At 42.6% G+C, this 9,294-nt stretch overlaps 1 long non-coding RNA gene across 2 annotated transcripts; it reads right to left on the reverse strand.

The window, feature by feature from the left end:
• Positions 1-7,727: 7,727 nt before the first annotated feature.
• Positions 7,728-8,906, reverse strand: LOC120701532. 2 transcript variants are annotated; one of them, XR_005686143.1, is made up of 4 exons: positions 8,576-8,906; positions 8,440-8,487; positions 8,192-8,348; positions 7,728-8,102 (listed from the first exon to the last, which is right to left on the reverse strand). It is a non-coding gene; the product is annotated as an uncharacterized LOC120701532 (long non-coding RNA). The 2 variants fall into 2 exon arrangements; XR_005686144.1 differs by lacking the exon at positions 8,440-8,487 and having other exon boundaries at positions 8,576-8,903.
• Positions 8,907-9,294: the final 388 nt, after the last annotated feature.

Genomic DNA, 9,294 nt, shown 5'->3' on the forward strand with positions numbered 1-9,294 from the left:
AGCCTTAAGAGAACAAATCAGCTTTTCCAAAACGAGAAGGCACAATGTACTTAGCCATGAAATTGTCCTTGGTTTGAAGAGAATACTCAGGATAACTGACAAATTCTTTAATTACTGATAATGTAGTGATTCATAATTATCCGTACAAAGCATGTAGGATGCGGCTCAGGTGTGACAACTGACAAATTTGTCACTCTTGCTTGTTCTTGAATTGGTGATCAATGATGAACTATGGAGCAGACGCAAGCAACCAGTTATATTCTCTTGCAGCTTTCCGTCGTCAGTTTGGTGATGACAGTGATCCATACTTGGCAAACTTGCATGCCCTTATCCAGTAGTCTGTAATCTTCAACAAAAGAACATAACTTTGCTTGGAGGCAATTTAGATGCAGGCATGCAGTTGTTGTATTCAGCTTCTAAAACAAAATTTACCTTCCTTTGAATGTTCAGACCTAAATCTCCATGCTATGGTAGTACAATAAAATTTCTTATTGTACTGATGGTTAAATTAAAAAAATCACTGTCACACCTAGAATTATAGCCGTCAGAAGAATACCGGTTGTACCACTAGCAACTCAAGGTTAACAGACCAATACAGATTATTAAGGCCTTGCCGGCTCCAATAACCACATATCGATGTATGAGCATTGATATTTTGAATCCTATACTGGCCCTCAAGGGAGGGCGCGGCAAAGCTGCGCATCTGTTTCTAGTAAGTCACTCTTCGTCGGTCAGACTGCATTGCAGGGAGCCAAAGTACTAAGGAAGACTAAGGCACCTCCAAAATGTAAGTTCTTTGGGTGGACTGTCCTGCACAATCGGTGTTGGACCGCTCATCTGCGTTACCGGCACAACTTGCAAGATGCCAAGACCACGACAGGTGCAACATTTGTGATCAAGGTTCTGAAACTTTGGATCATCTCCTGGTACAATGCTCCTTCAACAGAGATGTGTGGCATCGTCTGCTCAATCCGCTTGGTCTCTAGTCGCTCGTTCCTAGTGCAAATGAGTTCAGTTTCGTCGACTGGTGGGTTACATCTCGTAAGTGCCTGCCAAAAGACCACAATAAAGCTTTTGATTCATTTGTGCTACTCGTTGCCTGGATGATTTGGAAAGAGTAACTCGAGGGTGTTCGACAGGAAGGCTGTTATGCCGTGGGTGCTTGCGGATTCCATTCTAGAGGAGGGGAAGGTTTGGGGAATGGCTGGTTTTGCGGTTGTTTGTACTCCCCAGGTTGCTAGGTCGCAATTTGTCTCCAAGTAATATAGCCCTAGGTTGCGTCTAGGCTGATTTCTTTCCCTTCACGGCGCGGTCCGTGGTGGTTTCGAACAAGCCTTTTGTACTTTGTTTCCTTCCTCCTCTTAACGAAACACGTGCTAAGGCACGTTCTAAAAAAAATTACTAGCATTAAATAGAGCTAGAAGGTAATTTTTCTTAGCTACTAATTTGATTTAAAAATCCCAGAATGACTTCCTTTATGGATGGAGTGAGTGGTATGTATCTCAATTCAATCCGTCGGAAGACAAATGCTGGCAAGTACTTGACCACTAACTCCGAAATCCAAGAATCAACGATGCTTTTTTTTTTAGTAAAATCCACTATAGGTCCTTGAACTTGTCCTGAGGTCTCATTCAGGTCCATGTACTTAGAAAACCAGCTAAGCACGTCCTTGAACTTGTGTAATGGTTCATTTAGGTCCAAAACCAGATTGGCCAAGCTGTTTTGTCCAGCCTGGACTCCACCGTGGCCTACAGGTGGCAAGGGTGGGAAATCTCCTGCCATGTTTTTGGTTGTTTTGCAAGCCCCCCTAGACATATTGCTCTCTCGTCTCTCCCTCCTTCCCCATTTCCTCTCTTTCCTCAGCCCCACTCATTATTCTCCACCAGGCACAGGACGCCATGGCTGCTGCCCCTTCGACAGCCTTAATGGCTATGAAATGAATGTACTAAATCCCAGTACTATGTATGAATATTAGTGCTATAAATAAGATTTGTTGAAATGTCAGTGATCATTACTTTCAAATAGCATTAAGCATCCATATAGAGGTTTGGTGCTATAATAGCATACAAGCCACACTTCCAAATAACATTAAGCATCCATCTTAGACATGTCACTATCTTAAGCAAACTAACACATCCAACACACAGATCTCACCGTAGATTTGTAACTGTGTGTGTGCGCTCCATCTATCTATCCCAAAAGGTTTACCAAAAGCTATACCCAAAAGCTGTACCAAAAACTACCCAAAAGCTACACCATGGCCATCAGTTCAGGTTTGGTGGATTTTTCTTTTTCTTTTTTTCCAGGATTCTCTCCAGTAGACGTCTCATTTCTCTTCTTTGCCTGATTCTTGGCCTTGGACCTTCCTTGTTTTGTTGCTGCGGTGAGGACAACTGGTCTTGAAGTGGGCTGGTTGTTGTCGATGAAAGATGAAGAAGGGAGGCACTAGTCGCCTCCGCCAGCAGCGCCGAAGGCAGCCGTCAGCGGGGGTCCCATCCTCTCCCATGGAAGCCGCTGCAGAACCAGCCGCTGGCGGGGGTCGCGCCCTCTCCCGTCGCCGCCGCGGAGCTTCGCCTCGTCGCGCGTCGCGAGTTACGACTCTGCCGCGTCCGTCCTCTCCACTCTCCTATACTCTGGAAGGAAGCCCACTAAATGAAACACAGCACACACACACGGGGCCTTTCTGCATATTTTGTTTGGGTCCAATTTGGTCACAGCGAGTCAACTAGGCCAGCGTAGAGTCCAGGCTGGACAAAACAGCTTGGCAAATCTGATTTTGGACCTAAATGAACCATTACACAAGTTCAAGGACCTGCTTAGCTGGTTTTCTAAGTACATGGACCGAGATGAGACCTCAGTACAAGTTCAAGGACCTACAGTGGATTTTACTCTTTTTTTTAAGTCAGAATCAACAATGCTTTAAGCCTCGTTTGGAATACAGGAATTTCACAGAAATTATACAAGAATTTCACATGATTCAGTTCAATTCCCACAGGATTGACAGAGTAATCCCGCATTACAAACGGTTCCTTGTTTCTGGGGAACATGGTTGGCACGGAGAAGCAGAGGAAATCCGCATACTGGCTCTCCTTTTTACTGTACTGCGGTACAAAGCATTCACATGCCTTTCCACTGAAGGAATTTGTTACTATGAGGACCATGTCGACGAGCACCTCACAAAGTTGTTTTATTCCTCACTCGCAAAAAAAAGTTACTTTATTCCTAGTTTCTTTGGGGTACGACCGATAATGCACAGCTTTGACACAAAAGTGATTCAAGATAGAAGCGAGCTAGACTTGAGCTAGATCCGAGGCCGACATTAGGAAGCAAAAGATTTCTATGTCAGGGCCATTGGTGGCGGATGAGGACTAAGGGTCTGTTTGGTTGAGTTGTGATTGTGAAAAAAAAGCTGCTGTGAGCTGTGAAAAAGCTGCTGTGAGCTGCGACCTGTGAGAAAGTTGAAAGCTGTTTGGTTTAAACAACCGTGAAACTATAGGTTTGGTAAAAAAAGTCTGTAATGTCCCTGAAGGCCTGTGAGACTATTTATATGCAAATTGATCGTAAAAGTCTGTGTTGTTCACTGATTCACATATAAATAACCATATTTGAAAGGAAAATTTAATTACTTTTAAGTTTTGCATCCACCATTAACGTATGGTCCACATAAGTACAAAGTAGAATAAAAGATATATGGTTCATATGAGATCCTCCTTCAACATAATTTATCTCTCTCTCGCATTAACCAAAGCATCAGCTATCCTACTGCGAATGGTATTCATGGTTTCCTCATTCTCACCATCTGGATTCTCATCTCCTTGTGTTTATGTTGTAGCGGATGTCTCTTCTAGTAGGTAGTCCTCATCAGCATCACATCTATCGAACTCCTTATCATGCAGCTTACTATCACATATAAAATTGTGCAATGCCATACAAGCAAGAATAATATGCTTCTGAGTACGAGTAGAGAAACTAGGGATGCCTTTCAAAATACGCCACTTCTGCTCCAAAACTTCAAAAGCCCGCTCAATGACATTTCGAAGGAATGAATGCAAGAAATTTCGCAGGGGTGTCAGAGAGGGCCGGCATCGGAGAGGGGTCGGGGAGGGCCGCAGGGCGTCGGAGAGGGGTCGGGGAGGGCCGCAGGGCACTGGAGAGTGCCGCAGGGGCATCGGAGAGGGTTGTAGGGGCGGGGACGGCTAAAACAATGACGGGAGCGGGAGATGGCGCGGAGAGGACCCCGACAGGTTCTCTCTCTCTCTTTTTCTCTACCGGGGGCCCACGGCGTTGAATGGCGCAGAGGAGCCGACGACGTCACGGCACAGCTCTACGTTAGCGCCCCCGCCTGCCATGCCGTCCCGCGCGGCGCGCAGCAAGCTGTCGGTCCCTCCGGCTCCATTCCATGCTAGCTTTCTGCCTTTCTCACTCGCCGGCAGTGCGTTACCTGCGAGGAAGGGGATGGAAGCTAGGGGAGGGGCTTGAGGGGCCCCGCGAGACACCCCTGATTGAGTTGGAGAGGGGTAAAATTGGAAAATAAAATATATGACAGATCTAATTTAACGGTGTTACGGGATCTTTTGTTCTTAATATAACGGCGATGGCACTGAAGGAATGGACAATTTAAGGTGATGGCATTAAAAGAACATGCTAAATTTTGATGGCATTGAAGGGGCAGGCTAAATTTTCAATGATATGGAGGGAATTTTGTCCTTGCCTCCGGCTGCTACTCTCGGCAGCACCGTTTTTGCCGCATTGGACGAGCTACTGCCTGCTGCACCTTGGAGGAGGATGTGGCTATTGGGAATTGTGGGCTATTCGGTCTACCCTCTATTCCTCTGCCTTTTCCGTGGTGCCGCTCACAATGCATAATGAGGCTAGAGGGTAGAGACCTATTTATAGACTCCACTTCCAGGTGTTACACATATACATATATTTAACCTGTGTTCCGGAAAACCATGTGACTCCTGAATCATATCACCAACCACGATCAGACATGCCAGTTTTACGAGTCTAAAATATAATAGTCCCAAGCACACATGTGTGAGTCATGTGCCATGATCAGTTGTATGTATGAGATCAATTCCAATCTGATCATGTGGGCTAACAGCCTGCAGAGCCGATCCTGCAAAACAAACCCAGCAATTCCATCATGCTGTATCCGGGTCAAACATGTACGTACATAATAAATATTCCAGTAGAGTCGATTTCAATTAATTCCTCTATTGTATTCCAGCCCAGATGTCCTCAGCGCCTCGAGTACAAATTCCACGAGTTAAATTCCACATCAATAATTCCCCATCACGCATCAATAAATAATTCCACATTGAGGTAGACAATAACCATAATATAAATAATATGAATAAATGTTGAAAGCCACATATAAGAAATCCAACATCTCCCACTTGGCTAAAACATTTCAATCCATGAACTTAAGTCCCATGTCTCTAACATGCTTAGAAAATAATTCTTGACTAAGTGACTTAGTCAGTGGATCTGCAACCATACTAGTACTAGGCAAATAAACCAAGTGAATAGTCTTCAGCCTATTTATTACATCACGAATATAATGATACCTTCCCTCAATATGTTTACTTTTTCTATGAAACTTTGGATCTTTGGAGACCTTGATCGCTGCCATATTATCACAAAAAATAGTGACAGGTTGTGATGCACTTTCCACGACCTTTAGTGATGCAAGAAATTCCCTTAGCCATACTCTTTCCTTTGCTGCTTCAATGCAGCAATATACTCAGCTTCCATGGATGAAAGAGCAACTGAATTTTGCTTCCTGCTACACCAAGAAATAGCACCTCCTGCCAAAGTAAATATATAACCTGACGTAGATTTTCGGTCATCCAAATCCCCTTGCCAATCAGCATCAGTACAACCCTGCAGCTGAAGATTATGACCGTTAAAAGACAATGAATAATCCAAGGTTCCTTTGACATAACGCAACACATGATTAATTTGTTTCCAGTGCTCTTCCCCAGGATTCTTTTGATATCTACTTAGAATTCCAATAGCATGGCTAAGGTCAGGTCGTGTGAATAACATAGCATACATAAGACATCCCAAAGCTGAAGAATAAGGAATGCCTTTCATTCTTTCTTTTTCCTCAGGAGTGTATGGGCGTAGCTCCTCACTGAGTTTAGTTCCCTTTACCAAAGGTACATTAACAGCTTTACAATGTTCCATAGAGAATCGTTTTAGAACGCTTTGAAGGTAAGTCTTTTAAAACAAACCAAGAAGTCATTTATTCCGATCTCTATGTATTTCTACTCCCAAAACATAGGAAGCTTCCCCCATATCTTTCATGTCAAATTTAGAAGATAACCAAGCTTTAACTTCCACCAATGTAACTTTATCATTAGAAGCAATAAGAATATCATCAACGTATAATGACAGTAACACAAAATTACTCCCAATAACTTTAGTATATATGCAATGATCACCTTCCGTCATTGAGAACCCATATGACGTGATAGCATTATCAAAAAGAATATACCATTGGTGTGAAGCTTGTTTAAGACCATAAATGGATCTATTTAACTTACAAACCATATTTTCTTTTCCTTTTTCTCCAAAACCTTCCGGCTGTAACATATAAATTTCCTCCTCCAAATGGCCATTAAGAAATGCAGTTTTGTCATCCATTTGATGGAGTTCAAGATCATAATAAGCCGTCAAAGCACTAATAATACGAATAGAAGTAAATTTTGCAACAGGAGAAAAAGTTTCCACAAAGTCAACACCTTCTCTTTGTGTGAAGCCTTTAGCAATAAGCCTAGCCTTATATTTTTCTACTTGGCTAGCTACATTAAGTTTTTTTTTTGAAAATCCATTTACAACCTATGGGTTTGCGGTTGTTTGGTAAATTAACAAGTTCCCAAACCTTATTCTTCCTCATTGAGTTTAATTCCGCATTGCTTCCACCCATAGTTTTAATTGAGCACAATTAGTGGCTTCTTTATAGCTTTTTGGGTCTTCCTCTAAATCTGAAATTTTAGAGTGCACTTCCCTCAGAAACACATAATAATCATCTAAATATGATTGAGCATGTGTATTCCTCCCACTTCTCCTAACTGTATTAGTGTTGGGAGTTTGGTCTCTATTAATTTCTGGAGTAAAAATTTCCTCATTATGTGAGTTAATTCGAGATGTATCCATTTGCATTTCATTTGGAGTTGCCAATAATTCCACCCTTGCCCGCTTAGCACGGCGAGGGGTGTGTTGATCTAGAAAAACTGCATCTCTACTTTCCACCAATTTATCATTCTCAGGATCATAAAAACGATACCCTTTAGATAATGAAGAATAACCAATAAAAATTGGCGAAATAGCCGTTTTGGCCCCTCAACTATCACCAAAGGCTCAAATTGGCCCCTCAACTATCAAAAAGTCCACTTTGGCCCTTAATCTTATGATTTTCGTCTCAATCTCATCCATTCGCCTATTTTGCTGGACACGTGGACAGATGGACACGCAAAAAGTCGATCCTGCCCCTCCCTAATTTCTTTCCCTGCTGGCTGCTCACGATGTTTCCAACCCCGTCGTTTCCATGAGACACAGCATGTACGAGCTGTACCAACAGTCAGATGAACAATGGGATCATATGTATGCCGATCGGCAGAGAACAAAGAGATTGCATTGTAATCTTAATTTTTTTCATTGTTGTAATTGCCTGTGGCATATGGCTCATTGTGTAACATGTGGTTTGCGGCAAAATGGAATGAATGCAGAAACAAATTGTTGTCATTGTTGTAACAAATGATACAAATGTAACATGTCTCATGGTTTTGACATAATAAATGATACAAAAGCATTCATGCCTTGAAACTAGGCGTTGAAACTACATCTTCTTGTTCTATGATTGCACCAGCTTGGATGTTTTTTTTCTAAGAAGAGCTGCTTTGGCCTGATGTTGATCCACGGCCAAGTGATGTGGATTTGATTTTTGCAGATGCACGCCCACCTTTTACATTGATTGTTGCCTTTGCAAATGAGGAAGCAGTCCCAGCATTGGTTTCGATAACAACAGAAGCACTACCTCCAGCAGATGCTTGAGCACTCTCTCCAAAAGATAGTAGCCTTCTTTTTGGACCAGACTGCAAAATTTAACAAAGCCTCAGACTTCTTATTAACCTGTAAAAATTTTGCAAAGTGTTGCAGCATGGACATATCATTACTTACTAACCTGTATAAATGATGAACCTTCAGGCATCTTACTCTGACTTGATGAAGTCAGCTACAGATTTTCGTTTGGTTTGATTGGACTGTGCAGGTTGAATTGGCAATGGGACTGACTGACTTATTGCAGCAGCAGGCGGATTATGTGACCCAGCATGTTCTTGCTGTTATACAGTAGAGATTACGTTAGTGTCATCAAATACAGTAAGGAATGAATAAACTGCAATAAGGGAAAATATTAAAATAAGTAAACACCATTTGTTGTTTGCAAGTCCTCGAGTTGTGACCATAATTTTTGCAGCCCTATGGATCAACTATATGGTCAAATTCAAACATTTTACAAGGAAATCAAATCCAATCACAAAATCAGAGAAGTGCTACTTCATCTCACCTGTTGCAGCTCGTGCACTCCTCTTCCTGCGTCGTGGCTGTAGATGAGCCAGTAGAAGGGTGCGCCTCCACCAAGAGATGGGGTGCGCCTCCACCAAGAAAAGGGTGCGCCACCACAGCTATCCTCCCCAAGCCGAAACCCTAACCTATTTGTCCAGTCGCCATGAAGAAAACAAGAGGAAGGAAAGAACGGAGAGAAACGTCGTGAGCAGCCAGCAGGGAAAGAAATTAGGGAGGGGCAGGATCGACTTTTCACGTGTCCATCTGTCCATGTGTCCAGCAAAATAGGCGAATGGATGAGATTGAGACGAAAATCATAAGATTAAGGGCCAAAGTGGACTTTTTGATAGTTGAGGGGCCAATTTGAGCCTTTGGTGATAGTTGAGGGGCCAAAACGGCTATTTCGCCATAAAAATTCCTGGTGTACTTTTAAATTGCAATTTAGTACGATATTTATTTGGCACTCTAATTTGAGCATTTCAACCCCAAACAGCTAAATGACGAAGTGAGGGTTTTCTTCCAGTCCACAACTCAAAAGGAGTGACTGTGACAGCTTTAGATGGTGAATGATTCAATAAATAAACAGCAGTATGTAGAGCTTCACCCCAAAAAGACAAAGGTAAATCTGAATAAGCCATCATGGATCTAACCATATCCATAAGTGTTCTATTCCTCCGCTCAGCCACACCATTTTGCTGCGGAGTGTATGGCATAGTATAG

Source organism: Panicum virgatum, chromosome 3K, assembly GCF_016808335.1.
Source record: "Panicum virgatum strain AP13 chromosome 3K, P.virgatum_v5, whole genome shotgun sequence".
Classification (NCBI taxonomy): domain Eukaryota; kingdom Viridiplantae; phylum Streptophyta; class Magnoliopsida; order Poales; family Poaceae; genus Panicum; species Panicum virgatum.